The sequence below is a fragment of the Triticum urartu genome, chromosome 2A (assembly GCF_056163025.1).
Source record: "Triticum urartu cultivar PI428250 chromosome 2A, HENAU_Tu73, whole genome shotgun sequence".
In the NCBI taxonomy this organism is placed as follows: Eukaryota; Viridiplantae; Streptophyta; class Magnoliopsida; order Poales; family Poaceae; genus Triticum; species Triticum urartu.
In genome coordinates this window covers 656,822,593-656,838,121 of record NC_141874.1, presented here as the reverse complement: position 1 = coordinate 656,838,121, position 15,529 = coordinate 656,822,593, and positions in this window count along the sequence as shown.

Sequence of the window (15,529 nt, the reverse complement as noted above, 5' to 3'; positions counted from 1 at the left end):
ATTTATGAACAAATTTTAACACTTTTTGTCAATTTTGTCAATTTTTTCAAATCCCATGAACATTTGATTAATGCATGAATTTTTTTGAATTAGTGAACTTTTTCAAAATCATGAACTTTTTAAAAAAATGTGGGAATATTTCTATTAAATCCTTGATCTCTTGTTTTGCAAAATAGTTGTGTAAAAGTCAACGATCACCGGTCATTGTCATCGGATAAAGTAGTCAGTGGTCGACAACGTCGACCAACCACTCAACCGCTCGCGTAAGATCCGGTTTGTTGGGCTGGACCACGCATCCGCTCGCATGAGCATCGATTAGGTTACCTGGCGTAGCAAGCGTTGATTAGGAGGTCTTGCGAGAGCTATATATTGCTCGTAGTGATTCCTATTACGCCTCAAGGATTTTTGTATCGCAGTGTCATTGAAAAGCAACTAGTTAACGAGCGCTCCTTCAGAAGCCTCGCAACGATCAACACCACTTGGCGCGCTCTCAGCCATTCACCACGTGTCGCGCTCTAAACGCTTCTTTCGAATTTTGTTATTTATATTTTTCCGCACGCGTTTTCGGCTTTTTAAATGGTTTTTTTTGGTTTTTTGACGTTTTGGTTTTTCCCCGGTCTACCTTAGCTTTTCGATAAAAAAATTAAAAAAAAATTTGCGCGAAAAAAATGCGTTTTCTTTTTTTCCTTTCGCAAAAGTCACAGTTTTTTCCCGCGAAAGTCACGGCCATACCTTTCGGAAACGAAAAAAAACGTGTTTTTTGTTTTTTTTTCTTTCGCGAGAGTCACGGTTTTGCTTTCGCGAAAGGCACGGTTGTGCTTTCGCGAGAGTCACAGCCGTGCCCCTCGAAAAAGGAAAAACAAAACGTGTTTTCTGTTTTTTTTTCTTTCGCGAGAGTCATGGTTTTGCTTCCGCGAGAGGCACGGTTGTGCTTTCGCGAGAGTCACGGCCGTGCCTCTCAGAAAGGGAAAAAAGATACGCGTTTTCTCTTTTTTTTTCTTTCGCGAGAATCACGGTTTTGGTTCTACGAGAGGCATGGTTGTGCTTTCGCGAGAGTCACGGCCATGCCTCTCGGAAACGGAAAAATAAATGTGTTTTCTATTTTTTTCCTTTCACGAGAGTCATGGTTTTGGTTCCACGAGAGGCACGGACTGCCTCTTTCGGAAAAGGAAAAAAACGTACTCCTAGTTCGGTCTTTTCACCCGGTTTTTTTTCGTGAAAAAAAAAGTTCGTCAAAACCAATCAACATGGGATCTAGTTTTGAAGATATCGACACGAGGAATCCAATGGTGAAAACGGTTCGAGATTTGGACTGTGACGCCCGGATAATTAGACAACAGTAATTCCTTGCTAATGATGCCACGTCACCTCTGTCACTAGAGTTAATCTCCGGTTAGTTCAAAACCGATTCAAATTCAAAATTAAATTAAAGGCAAACAACAAAAGTTTTCAAACTTTAAAACTAAAATGTTCAGGCGGTGCCAAATAATGCATGTGTAATTATGGCCGAGAAACCACACTTTCATAAAATGTTTAAGTACTCTAAAATGGATAAAACAATAGTTAAAACAAATAAATAAACGTCTTTTGAATTTTATAAAATATTAAACTATTTTGTTCAGGGGTAAAACTTTTTGAGACAGTAGTTGAAATGGTAACTCTATTTTAGGTGTGGGTTTTATTTTTGATAAACTATAAAGTATTAAAGGAATAGAAGCAAACAAAAAAGACAAAAGGGAAAACAAAACAAATAAAAAGAAAACCCCTAGGCCAACTGGGCCTCGGCCCAGCCAGTGGCCTGCTAGGCCGGCCCACTCCCTCCCCTAGCCTATAACCCCCAGGGGACATCGAAACTCTAACCCCCCCCCCCCACTTCTCCACGATCCCCTCTCCCTCGTGCCTCCTCTGCCCCCTCCCCCCTTCCACGAACTGGATCAGGGGGTTCGAACCCCATCACTGTCGCTTGACTGCAACGCCACCCCGGTGAGCGCCGCAACGCGCCCGAGGACGGTCGCCTCCGCCTCGTAGCTCCTCCGGCGTCGCCGCACCGACCCCCTCCGCTGGATTCCCCCTCATCCCGATCTGGATCGGCACCCGAGCCGATCCCTGACGCCGCACCGCCGCCGTCGTCGCCCGTGGCCACGTTGGAGCCGTCACTCGCCGCAACCGCTCGTCTCCCTGTCGCCATGTCGTCCCCGTCCTCCTCCCCGAATGGCATCCGTGCGCCTCGACGCCCCCCTCCCTGCTCACCAACGCCGGTGAGGACCCGATCGTCCTCCCCTTTCCCCTCCCCCGTCGCCACGGTCGCCATGGTCACTCCGGCCACACTCGCGCTGAACACCAACCAGGCCACGCCCGCGCCAAGCTCCTCTCGCCCGCTCCTCCGCCGTAACCACTGTCCAGTGCCCCGCGAGCTCCGGTGAGCTCGTGACGCCATCGCCACGCCCGTGAGCCCCTTGGTCACGCGGCTCTCCCTGGCCACACCTCCTGCACGTCGCGCGTGCGCGCCACCGTGCCCACTACCCCGGCTGTTGCTTGCGCCGTTGCTGACTTGCCGCGCGCTTGAAAGTGCAACTATCTCTAGGTGGTTTTGGTAATTCATAACAACATATAGCTCATTGAGCTAATGCTATTCCAAGATGACTATTTCAGGAAAGCTCAATGATTGGCATCGCATGGATGTGAAAGTGGAACCCTCAAAATGCTAAGGACAAAGGATTGGCTCAAGCTCAAAAGCTCAAGACTCTTCATGTTTATATTTTAGTGATCCAAGATCACATTGAGTCTTTAGGAAAAGCCAATACTATCAAGGAGGGATGAGGTGTTGCTTAATGAGCTTCTTGCTTCATGTGCTTAGTGATATGCTGCAAAATCCTCAACTACTTTCCCATATCCACATATGACCTAAACCCTAAGCCAAACTCGGTCATAGCGATTCTTTCTATCCGGCGCCACCGAGTTTCACTTGTCATAAGCCACTGCCAAACCCTAGCAATTCGGTCCTACCGATAAGGATCTCGGTCTCACCGAGATGGGATTGCAAACTCTCTGTTTCCCTTTCGTAACTTTTCGGTCTCACCGAAAGAGCGAATCGGTCCCACCGAGATTGCAATGTAGACTCTCTGTTTCCTTTTTGTAACTTTTCGGTCTCACCGAAAGAGCAAATCGGTCCCACCGAGTTTACCTGACCAACTCTCTGGTTAGCTTATTACCAAACTCGGTCACACCGAGTTTGTGTAATCGGTCTCACCGAGATTACGTTATGCCCAAACCCTAACCATATCGGTCCTACCGAGTTGCATGTCAGCCCCACCGAAAATCTCTAACGGTCACTAGGTTTACCTTTTCGGTCCGACCGAGTTTGTTGATTCGGTCCCACCGAGATTGGTAGATTGTGTGTAACGGTTGGATTTTGTGTGGAGGCTATATATACCCCTCCACCTCCTCTTCATTCGTGGAGAGAGCCATCAGAACACATACACAATTCCAACTCATATGTTCTGAGAGAGAACCACCTGCTCATGTGTTGAGACCAAGATATTCCATTCCTACCATATGAATCTTGATCTCTAGCCTTCCCAAGTTGCTTTCCACTCAAACCATCTTTCCACCAGATCCAAATCCTATGAGAGAGAGTTGAGTGTTGGGGAGACTATCATTTGAAGCACAAGAGCAAGGAGTTCATCATCAACACACCATCTGTTACTTCTTGGAGAGTGGTGTCTCCTAGATTGGCTAGGTGTCACTTGGGAACCTCCGACAAGATTGTGGAGTTGAACCAAGGAGTTTGTAAGGGCAAGGAGATCGCCTACTTCGTGAAGATCTACCGCTAGTGAGGCAAGTCCTTCGTGGGCGATGGCCATGGTGGGATAGACAAGGTTGCTACTTCGTGGACCCTTCGTGGGTGGAGCCCTCCGTGGACTCGCACAACCGTTACCCTTCGTGGGTTGAAGTCTCCATCAACGTGGATGTAGGATAGCACCACCTATCTGAACCACGGGAAAAACATCCGTGTCTCCAATTGCGTTTGAATTCTCCAAACCCTTCCCTTTACATTCTTGCAAGTTGCATGCTTTACTTTCCGCTGCCAATATACTCTTTGCATGCTTGCTTGAATTGTGTGATGATTGCTTGACTTGTCCTAAGATAGCTAAAATCTGCCAAGAACTAAAATTGGGAAAAGGTTAAGTTTTTATTTGGTCAAGTAGTCTAATCACCCCCCCCTCTAGACATACTTTCGATCCTACAAGTGGTATCAGAGCTTTGGTCTCCATTTGCTTTGATCTCCATAGCTTTTGGTGGTCATAGCCTTGGTTTCACAACCTAGGAGAGTATGGCGTCTAGCGAGGGAAATTATCACCGTAGAGGTCCTTACTTTGATGGTACTAATTTTGCTAGTTGGAAACATAAAATGAAAATGCATATTCTTGGACATAACCCCGTCGTTTGGGCTATTGTGTGTGTTGGTTTGCAAGGTGACTTCTTTGATGGGAGAGAACCAAACCGTGAAGCTACCGCGGATGAGTTGAAGATGTTGCAATACAATGCTCAAGCTTGTGATATTCTCTTCAATGGATTGTGCCTCGAAGAATTCAACAAAATCAGCCGTCTTGAGAATGCAAAGGAAATTTGGGACACTTTGATTGATATGCACGAAGGTACCGACTCCGTCAAGGAATCCAAGTTGGATGTGCTTCAAAGTCAACTTGACAAGTTCAAAATGAAGGATGGTGAAGGTGTCGCTGAAATGTACTCTAGGCTTGCTCTCATCACAAATGAGATTGCCGGCTTAGGAAGTGAAGAGATGACTGATAGATTCATCATCAAGAAGATTCTAAGAGCCTTGGATGGAAAATATGATACCGTGTGCACATTGATCCAAATGATGCCCAGCTACAAAGATCTCAAGCCAACGGAAGTGATTGGAAGAATTGTTGCTCATGAGATGTCACTTAAGGATAAAGAGGAACTTCACAACAAATCAAGTCGTGCCTACAAAGCCTCATGTGAAGCCCCTACATCATCAAGTGAGAAACAAAACTTCAACGAAGAATTGAGCTTAATGGTGAAGAACTTCAACAAGTTTTACAAGAGCAGAAGCAAAGATAGAAGCTTCAAGTCAAGGTCCTACAATGACAAAAGATCTTCTAGTCGAGAGCGAAATTGCTACAATTGTGGAAGACCCGGACACTATTCCAATGAGTGTACGGCTCCCTACAAGAGAAGAGAAGATTCTCCAAAAAGAAGAAGCAAAGAATCACCACCAAGAGAGAGAAGGAGTAGAGATGATCGTTATGAACGGAGATACTCACGGAGAAGCAAGGATTCGGAAAGGAAGGAAAAATCATCAAGGAGCTACACAAAACGAAGACATCAAGCTCATGTTGGTGAATGGGTATCCGGCTCCGACTCCGACAGCCACTCCGAGAGAAGTTATCACTCCGACTCCGAAGATACTCAAGATGAAGGTGTTGCCGGTCTAGCACTTGTGTCAACCAACTCCTACGACATATTTGACTCACCAAATGAAGGAATTGGAAGATGCTTCATGGCCAAAGGTCCTAAGGTAACACACCCCGAGTATGTTGATTTTAATAGTGATGAAGATGACTTGTTAGGTGATGATTTACTTGTTGACAACTCTAGTGATGAATACTATGATGAAACATCAATTAATCATGCTAATCAAGATAAAACGAATGACAATGATAAGGAGAAGATTGAGGCTCTAACTAAAGAACTAAACACTCTTAAGTTAGCTCATGAAACTATCTTCGAAGATCATCGAGAACTTTTAAGAGCTCATGAGAAATTACGCTTTGAAAAGCTCAATCTTGAGCAAGAGCATGAGTTTTTAAAGGCAATCAATGATGATCTCCGCAAGAAAAGTTCTTCTTACATTGCCAAGCGTTTACTCTTATCCACTTACATGCCTCAAGTCAAGTCTAGTAACAAGAACAAGAAAGATTCTTCCTCTAGTAGTAACAATGATCATGCTAAATCCAATATTGTTGCTTCTAGTAGTTCTCTTGATTCCACTAATGATTCTCTTAGCCAAGTTACACTTGAGCAAGAAAATAGCTTATTGAAGGGAATTATAGAGAAAGGAGTGTACAAAAGCCTTGCCGGGAGTAAGCAATTCGAGGAAATTGTGCGCAAGCAAGGAATGCACCGGAAGAATCAAGGTGTTGGTTTTGAACGAAAGTTCAATGCCAATGGAGTTGAGTGGGAAGAAGATCAATACCCCAAGACAAAGTTTGTTCCTCAACAAGAGAAGTATGATACTTCCTTCAAGGGGACACAAGCTCAAGATGATCTTCCACCACAAGATTACAAGCAAAAAGGCAAGGACAAGCTTCAAGAGGAAATTGATGCATTTGAAGAAGCTCCTAAGACCTTAGTCAAGTGGATTCCCAAGACTACTTCAAGTTCCACTTCATCAAGCACGACTACAACTCCAAGGATTCCCATCAAGATGGTGTGGATCCAAAAGAAGAAGAACTAGAGAGTTCTTGAGGGTGACTCCGCCAACATACTTCACTCTTATCATTTTGGCAAGAACAAGTGCAATCAACTTCCACATCTTGCACTAGTTTAAGGAGTCACAAATCCTCTTGTTGGTAAGACAAGGGACAAGGTAACCTAAAATTTTCATGGACATCATCGTGTGTGTGCATCACTCTATGTCTATGGATATCCTTGTTTGTTCCTTGTGGGACTAACCCATGTAGGTATTGAAAGTACAATTCACTCAAATGGATAGCTCCAAGTGATCTACATCAATATTGAGCATCCACATCTTCAACATCTACATGAAGTCATCATCGACAAAACCCAAGGTTAGTTCATCCCTCTTAGGGGGGATATCACATCTAGGGGGAGCTTTGCTCTAAGACTTGAGCTAAAGCAACTCTAAAGATGTGAACACAACAATGCCTTATGTAAGAGTGGTAACCCCACTTGAGCTTAAACGATGAGTATGACCTATGATCAAGTGTTCTCACTTGACTCCTAAGTCAATATACTCATATATAGATGACCTAGTCATCGCAAATTGCTTGATAGATGCTAGAATTGATTGTGCATGCTTTGTCACATATTTCATTTGCCATCTTATTGTGTGAGCATGTTGGTTGCATATTTTACTCATTCGAGGACATCCACTTGTTGTTTTGGTTGTTTGGTTTTATTTCCTTTTGCCAAGTGGATGGACAAGAATGCCTAAGAACCTCCTCTAGCTATCTATGCTTTTCTCGTCTCAAACTCTATTCATGTTGCATCACAAAATCTGATCAAGTCAGATTCGAACCACTCTGTGTGAGGAGCGCTCGGAGTCCCCGATTCGTCATAGACTTAAACTTCCAAAACCTCTTTGTGATTCTCGGTCTGACCGATACTCTACTTTCGGTCCTACCGAGATCATTAAGTTGATCTAAGTTTTCGATCTCGGTGCAACCGGTTTGAACCATTCGGTCACACCGAGTTGCAATAACTGTATATAGTTTTGCATCTCGGTGCCACCGAGTTGTTCCACTCGGTCACACCGACAGGGTCGGGCTATATATAGTCACGGGCAAAAATTTGGAAATTTCTCCGAACCCCTTCGCCCGCGTGATAGCCTGCTCTGCCAACTTGGTCTCCGGATCGTCTCCTCACCGCCAGCCGCCTCCAGTCGCTGGTCTCTGTCGCCGTCAACGGGAATCAACCCCGCCGTTGCCACCGTAGCGAGTCTCCGCCGAACTAGGGGTCAGCAGTCAGAGTTTGCATCATGTCAGACCAAAGTGACAGCCAGAACTTGTCAGAACAGCAAGTGCAGATGAGTGAGGGCACTAGTCCCTCAAGTTCCTCAGATGATGGCAGCAGGAGCACCCCTAGCAACCTGCCTAAAGCTGCCACACGACAGAGAAAGAAGAGAACCTCAGACTCAGAAGATGAGGATTATGTGGCAGAAGAGGAAGCAACCTCCAAGAGAGTTGAGCCAGCACAGGGCATAAAACCAGGGATGAAGATCAAAAGGCCAGCAGGCAGGCAGCCTATGTCTAAGGCCAGAGCTTCAACTGAGAAGCCCACTCCCATTGAGCCAGCTACTGCTGAAGGCAAGAAGAGGAAAGAAAGGGTGAAGAAAACTGTAGCCGGAGTGCTTGGCAAGGCTTCCATCATGGAAGATGGGGAGGAAGAAGAAGAGGTAGCTGCACCAGCACCTAAGGCACCCAAGCTAATGGGTGATGCCATAAGATCAGGGGCAGCTGCTTCCAAGGCCAAGCCAGCTCCAAAGCCAAAGCCAAAGAGAAACACAAGAAGCATCCTAGCTACTGAGAAGAACAAGGCCCCAGTGCCTGAAGCTGCAGAAGAAGAGGAAGAGAATGTTCTTAGAAAACTCAAGCCCAAGATCCCAGACCACAACGATGCTCATCCTGTGGCTGAGGATATGAAACTCAGGAGAGATTCAGGGCTGAGGATGAGGAGAGAAGCAGACCCGTATGCTTCTAGGAGAAGGACTGCAGTCGACTACAGGTTTCACACCAAGGAGCAGCAAGATTTTTATGAGACAGTGCTGCTAGACAAGAAGCCAATAGTCTGTGATATGAGATGGGTCGATTGGCAATACATCAAGGACAATGAAGAATACTACCCTGGAGTGCAGGACAGCTTCAAGGCATGTGGAGTAGAGGACTTTGTTGGGCAGAAGCTCACAAAGTGGAACGAGGAACTCATCATGCAGTTCTACTCCACAGCCCATTTTTATCCAGATGGCAGGATTGTATGGATGTCAGAGGGTACGAGGTACCAGTCCATAGTTGCTGAATGGGCTCAGCTGATTAATGCCCCAGAGGAGCAAGCAGATGACTTGGACGTTTATGCCAAGAAAAAGATGGACCACAACTCAATGTCAAACATGTACAAGGAGATTCCAAATGAAGCACTTGACACGTTCAAGTTTGGCTCAGTACATTATCTTCTGTCAGGGCTGCCAACAATCAATTGGATACTGAGGCACACCTTATTGCCCAAGTCTAGAGATCACAAGATGATCAGAGGCCATGCAATCAACTTGCTTCATATCTTTGACGTGCCACAGAAATTCAAAGTCATGAGCCTTATGATTGAAACAATCAAGAGGACAGCAGCAGACCAGAAGAGGAGTTGTGGATATGCCCCACAGATTCAGGACCTCATCAACTCAAAGATGGGCACGGGCATATACTTATTGGACAAGGAACACCTGCCCATCCGTCCAGACTTTGAAGATAATCAGGTGGTCATGACTGAGAATGAGCCATCATCTGCCCAAGCACAAGCCAAGAAGGAGAAGGCGAAGAAGGAGAAAGCTGCCAAGATTCCTACTCAAGAGGAGGCATCTGAATATTTCCTGAAAACCAAACAAGAGCAGCTTGGTTACTTGATTGCATCCACCCTGCGGATTGAGCAAGGACTAGCCACCCTAACTCAGAACCAGGCAAGCTTAGAGAGGATCATGGAACAAAAGTTCTATGACTTGGATGTCAAAGTGACAAAGATTCAGACTGCAGTGGAGCAGCTCCAGGATGACATGCAGGAGAGGAGAGGCAAGACTACAACTGATGCCTTTGCCAGAGTTCCACGAGGTCCGAGGTCGTCTGCAGTGCCAGTTGCTGACACCAGAGCCACCACGTCTGCACCAGCTATAGCCTCAGTTCCACCAGCTCCAGCGTCCACTTCAGCCTCAACTCCGACCACGTCTACAGAAGGCTTCGTCCTTGGAGTGCTCCGGACTCCACCACCACCTGAAGATCAAGCCTGAGTGTCGACTTAGCACTATGCATTTTCTAGGAACTTTTTGGTAACTTGTTGCCAAAGGGGGAGAAAATGTATAGATCATAGGCTTCGAGAGAGAGAGTGTTGCTTTTATTCTCTCTTGTTTTATTTGGTGGTTTTTTCGAACTTTGTTTGCTTTTGTGTGAGATACTATGCATTTATATGTGTGAGACATCGATGATCATGTGTTTGATCATAAGCTACACTTAATGTTTGCTTAATATTATCATCCTATCTATCTTATGTGATCATTCACTATTCTTGGTGATGAGTGCATGTATTTCATGTTTATCATTTTGAGCGCTCCACCAAGATGTATGTGACATGGAAGAGTAACCCATGACTCTAACTCCTTGTGCATTTGCAGTCCAAAGCAAATTTTAAATATGCACAAATTTAGGGGGAGCTCTTACTTGTCACATACTTCTCAAAGCGACGATATATTTCATGCCTATTATCATTTGTCGAAGCTTTGATCTATATGTTGTCATCAATTACCAAAAAGGGGGAGATTGAAAGTGCAACTATCCCTAGGTGGTTTTGGTAATTCATAACAACATATAGCTCATTGAGCTAATGCTATTCCAAGATGACTATTTCAGGAAAGCTCAATGATTGGCATGGCATGGATGTGAAAGTGGAACCCTCAAAATGCTAAGGACAAAGGATTGGCTCAAGCTCAAAAGCTCAAGACTCTTCATTTTTATATTTTAGTGATCCAAGATCACATTGAGTCTTTAGGAAAAGCCAATACTATCAAGGAGGAATGAGGTGTTGCTTAATGAGCTTCTTGCTTCATGTGCTTAGTGATATGCTGCAAAATCCTCAACTACTTTCCCATATCCACATATGACCTAAACCCTAAGCCAAACTCGGTCATAGCGATTCTTTCTATCCGGCGCCACCGAGTTTCACTTGTCATAAGCCACTGCCAAACCCTAGCAATTCGGTCCTACCGATAAGGATCTCGGTCTCACCAAGATGGGATTGCAAACTCTCTGTTTCCCTTTCGTAACTTTTCGGTCTCACCGAAAGAGCGAATCGGTCCCACCGAGATTGCAATGTAGACTCTCTGTTTCCTTTTTGTAACTTTTCGGTCTCACCGAAAGAGCAAATCGGTCCCACCGAGTTTACCTGACCAACTCTCTGGTTAGCTTATTACCAAACTCGGTCACACCGAGTTTGTGTAATCGGTCTCACCGAGATTACGTTATGCCCAAACCCTAACCATATCGGTCCTACCGAGTTGCATGTCAGTCCCACCGAAAATCTCTAACGGTCACTAGGTTTACCTTTTCGGTCCGACCGAGTTTGTTGATTCGGTCCCACCGAGATTGGTAGATTGTGTGTAACGGTTGGATTTTGTGTGGAGGCTATATATACCCCTCCACCTCCTCTTCATTCGTGGAGAGAGCCATCAGAACACATACACAATTCCAACTCATATGTTCTGAGAGAGAACCACCTGCTCATGTGTTGAGACCAAGATATTCCATTCCTACCATATGAATCTTGATCTCTAGCCTTCCCAAGTTGCTTTCCACTCAAACCATCTTTCCACCAGATCCAAATCCTATGAGAGAGAGTTGAGTGTTGGGGAGACTATCATTTGAAGCACAAGATCAAGGAGTTCATCATCAACACACCATCTGTTACTTCTTGGAGAGTGGTGTCTCCTAGATTGGCTAGGTGTCACTTGGGAGCCTCCGACAAGATTGTGGAGTTGAACCAAGGAGTTTGTGTAAGGGCAAGGAGATCGCCTACTTCGTGAAGATCTACCGCTAGTGAGGCAAGTCCTTCGTGGGCGATGGCCATGGTGGGATAGACAAGGTTGCTACTTCGTGGACCCTTCGTGGGTGGAGCCCTCCGTGGACTCGCACAACCGTTACCCTTCGTGGGTTGAAGTCTCCATCAACGTGGATGTAGGATAGCACCACCTATCCGAACCACGGGAAAAACATCCGTGTCTCCAATTGTGTTTGAATTCTCCAAACCCTTCCCTTTACATTCTTGCAAGTTGCATGCTTTACTTTCCGCTGCCAATATACTCTTTGCATGCTTGCTTGAATTGTGTGATGATTGCTTGACTTGTCCTAAGATAGCTAAAATCTGCCAAGAACTAAAATTAGGAAAAGGTTAAGTTTTTATTTGGTCAAGTAGTCTAATCACCCACCCCCTCTAGACATACTTTCGATCCTACAGCGCCGCACTTGCCTGCTGCTGCCGGCCACGGCTAGGGCGGCGCCCTGTTCCCCTCCCCGCATCTTCTTCGCTTGGACTCGCGTCGGCCTGCCTGCATCCCGCTGCGTGCGCGCTGGCCCAACCGGTCGCGCCTCCCGCTGAAGCACCCGCATCGCCACGGCTTCGCCCCGCTGTGGCCTCGTTGCTGCCACATCCGGCGCCTGGCGCTCGTCGCCCGATCCGCCCGGCGCCCGTGACCTGATGCCCGTTAAGGCCCGGTGGCCCTATGACGTGTGGGGCCCCAAACCCCAGAACGTTTAATAATAAAAAAATTAATTAAAAAATAAAATAAACAAATAAATAATAATTAAATTAATCAATTAAAGAAATAATTTACTTAATTAATCATAATTAGATTAATCTAATCACTAATTAACTTAATTAACTGGCCTAGCCAGTGGCCTGCTAGGCCGGCCCACTCCCTCCCCTGGCCTATAACCCCCAGGGGCACCGAAACCCTAACCCCCCCACACACTTCTCCATGATCCCCTCTCCCTCGTGCCTCCTCTCCCCCCCCCAATGAACTGGATCAGGGGGTTCGAACCCCATCGCTGTCGCTTGACTGCAACGCCACCCCGGCGAGCGCCGCACCGCGCCCGAGGACAGTCGCCTCCGCCTCGTAGCTCCTCCGGCGTCGCCGCACCGACCCCCTCCGCTGGATTCCCCCTCATCCCGATCTGGATCGGCACCCGAGCCGATCCCTGACGTCGCACCGCCGTCGTCGTCGCCCGTGGCCACGTCGGAGTCGCCCCTCGCCGCAACCGCTCGTCTCCCCGTCGCCATGTCGTCCCCGTCCTCCTCCCCGAATGGCCTCCATGCGCCTCGACGCCCCCCTACTCACCAACGCCGGTGAGGACCCGATCGTCCTCCCCTTTCCCCTGCCCGTCGCCGCGGTCGCCATGCTCACTCCGGCCACACTCGCGCTGAACACCAACCAGGCCACGCCCGCGCCAAGCTCCTCTCGCCCGCGCCTCCGCCGTAACCACCGTCCAGTGCCATGCGAGCTCCGGTGAGCTCGTGACGCCATCGTCACGCCCGTGAGCCCCTTGGTCACGCGGCTCTCCCTGGCCGCACCTCCTCCATGCCGCGCGTGCACGCCACCGTGCCCACTACCCCGGCTGTTGCTTGCACCGTTGCTGACTTGCCGCGCGCCGCACTTGCCTGCTGCTGCCGGCCACGTCTAGGGCGGCGCCCTGTTCCCCTCCCCGCATCTTCTTCGCTTGGACTCGCGTCGGCCCACCTGCATCCCGCTGCGTGTGCGCTAGCCCAACCGGTCGCGCCTCCCGCTGAAGTGCCCGCATCGCCACGGCTTCGCCCCGCCATGGCCTCGTTGCTGCCACATCCGGCGCCTGGCGCTCGTCGCCCGATCCGCCCGGCGCCCGTGACCCGATGCTCGTTAAGGCCCGATGGCCCTATGACGTGTGGGGCCCCAAACCCCAGAACATTTAATAAAAAAAAATTAATTAAAAAACAAAATAAACAAATAAATAATAATTAAATCAATTAATTAAAGAAATAATTTACTTAATTAATCATAATTAGATTAATCTAATCACTAATTAACTTAATTAACTGTTAGTTAATTAAAACAGAGTATGACAGTGGGGCCCACATGTCAGTTTGACCCAGTCAGCTGGTGATGTCATGCTGACGCCATGATGACGTCAGCAAACACTATTCTGGATAATGTTGAATTAAAATAATTAAATAAATCCTGAAAATGATTTAATTCTTTTAAAAATAATATAAAATAAACCGTAGCTCGGATGAAAAAACTTTGTACATGAAAGTTGCTCAAAACGACGAGACGAATCCAAATACGAAGTCCGTTCGTTCACCACGCGTCCCTAGCATAGCAAACATGCAACTTTCCCCCTCCGGTTCGACTGTTCGAAAACGCAAAACACCGGGGATATTTTCCCGGATGTTCCCCCCTTCATCGGTATCACCTCATACCACGTTAGGTCACCCTAGCACCGCGTATTGTCATGTTATTCCTTGTGATGCTTTGATTGCATTGTTATTTATTGTGTTCCCCTCCGTTACTTCTTTCCGGTAGACCCTGAGGCCGCTGCCGGTACCCCTGTTGTCGACTACGGTGTTGATGACCCCTCTCTCTTGCCAGAGCAACCAGGCAAGCCCCCCTTTGATCACGAGATATCGCCTATTCTTCTCTCTACTTCTTGCATTAGAGTAGTGTAGCATGTTACTGCTTTCCGTTAATCCTATTCTGCTGCATAGCCTATCATTGTTGCTATAGTTGTTGATACCTTACCTGCAATCCCAAATGCTTAGTATAGGATGCTAGTTTATCATCAGTGGCCTTACACACTTGTCCGTCTGCCATGCTATACTACTGGGCCGTGATCACTTCGGGAGGTGATCACGGGTACAAATACTATATACTTTTACATACTTATGTTACCGTTCGGAGATGGGGGCTGAAGGGGCAGGTGGCTCCATCCCGGTAGAGGTGGGCCTGGGTTCCCGACGGCCCCCGACTGCTACTTTGTGGCGGAGCGACAGGGCAGGTTGAGACCACCTAGGAGAGAGGTGGGCCTGGCCCTGGTCGGCGTTCGCGGATACTTAACACGTTTAATGAGATCTTGGTATTTGATCTGAGTCTGGCCACTGGCTTATACGCACTAACCATCTACGCGGAGACAGTTATGGGCACTCGACGTCGTGGTATCAGCCGAAGCCTTTGTGACGTTAGCGACTGAGCGGCGCGCGCCGGGTTGGACCGCGTAACGCAACTTCCTTTGTAATGGAGGTTGCTAGGTCTGCTCACCGGCCGCGTACGCAACGTGCAGGTGTGCAATGGGCGATGGGCCCAGACCCCTGCGCCATAGGATTTAGACCGGCGTGCTGACCTCTCTGTTGTGCCTAGGTAGGGCTGCGACGTGTTGATCTTTCGAGGCCGGGCATGACCCAGAAAAGCGTGTGTGGACAAAGGGGATCGAGCGTGTTGGGAAATGTGGTGCACCCCTGCAGGGAAGTTAATCTATTCGAATAGCCGTGATCTTCGGTAACAGGATGACTTGGAGTTGTACCTTGACCTTATGACAACTAGAACCGGATACTTAATAAAACACACCCTTCCAAGTGCCAGATACAATCGGTGATCGCTTTCTCACAGGGCGACGAGGGAAGGATCATCTGTTAGGATTATGCTACACGATGCTACTTGGTGAACTTACCATCTACTCTCTTATCCTGCTGCAAGATGGAGGTTACCAGAAGCTTAGTCTTCGATAGGACTAGCTATCCCCCTCTTATTCCGGCTTTCTGCAGTTCAGTCCACATATGATACCCTTATTCCATTTGATACCAATGCATACATATGTAGTGTAGCTCCTTGCTTGCGAGTACTTTGGATGAGTACTCACGGTTGCTTTGCTCCCTCTTTTTCCCCTTTCTATACCCGTTTGTTGCGACTAGACGTTGGAGCCTAGGAGCCAGACGCCACCGTCGACGACGACTACTACTACTC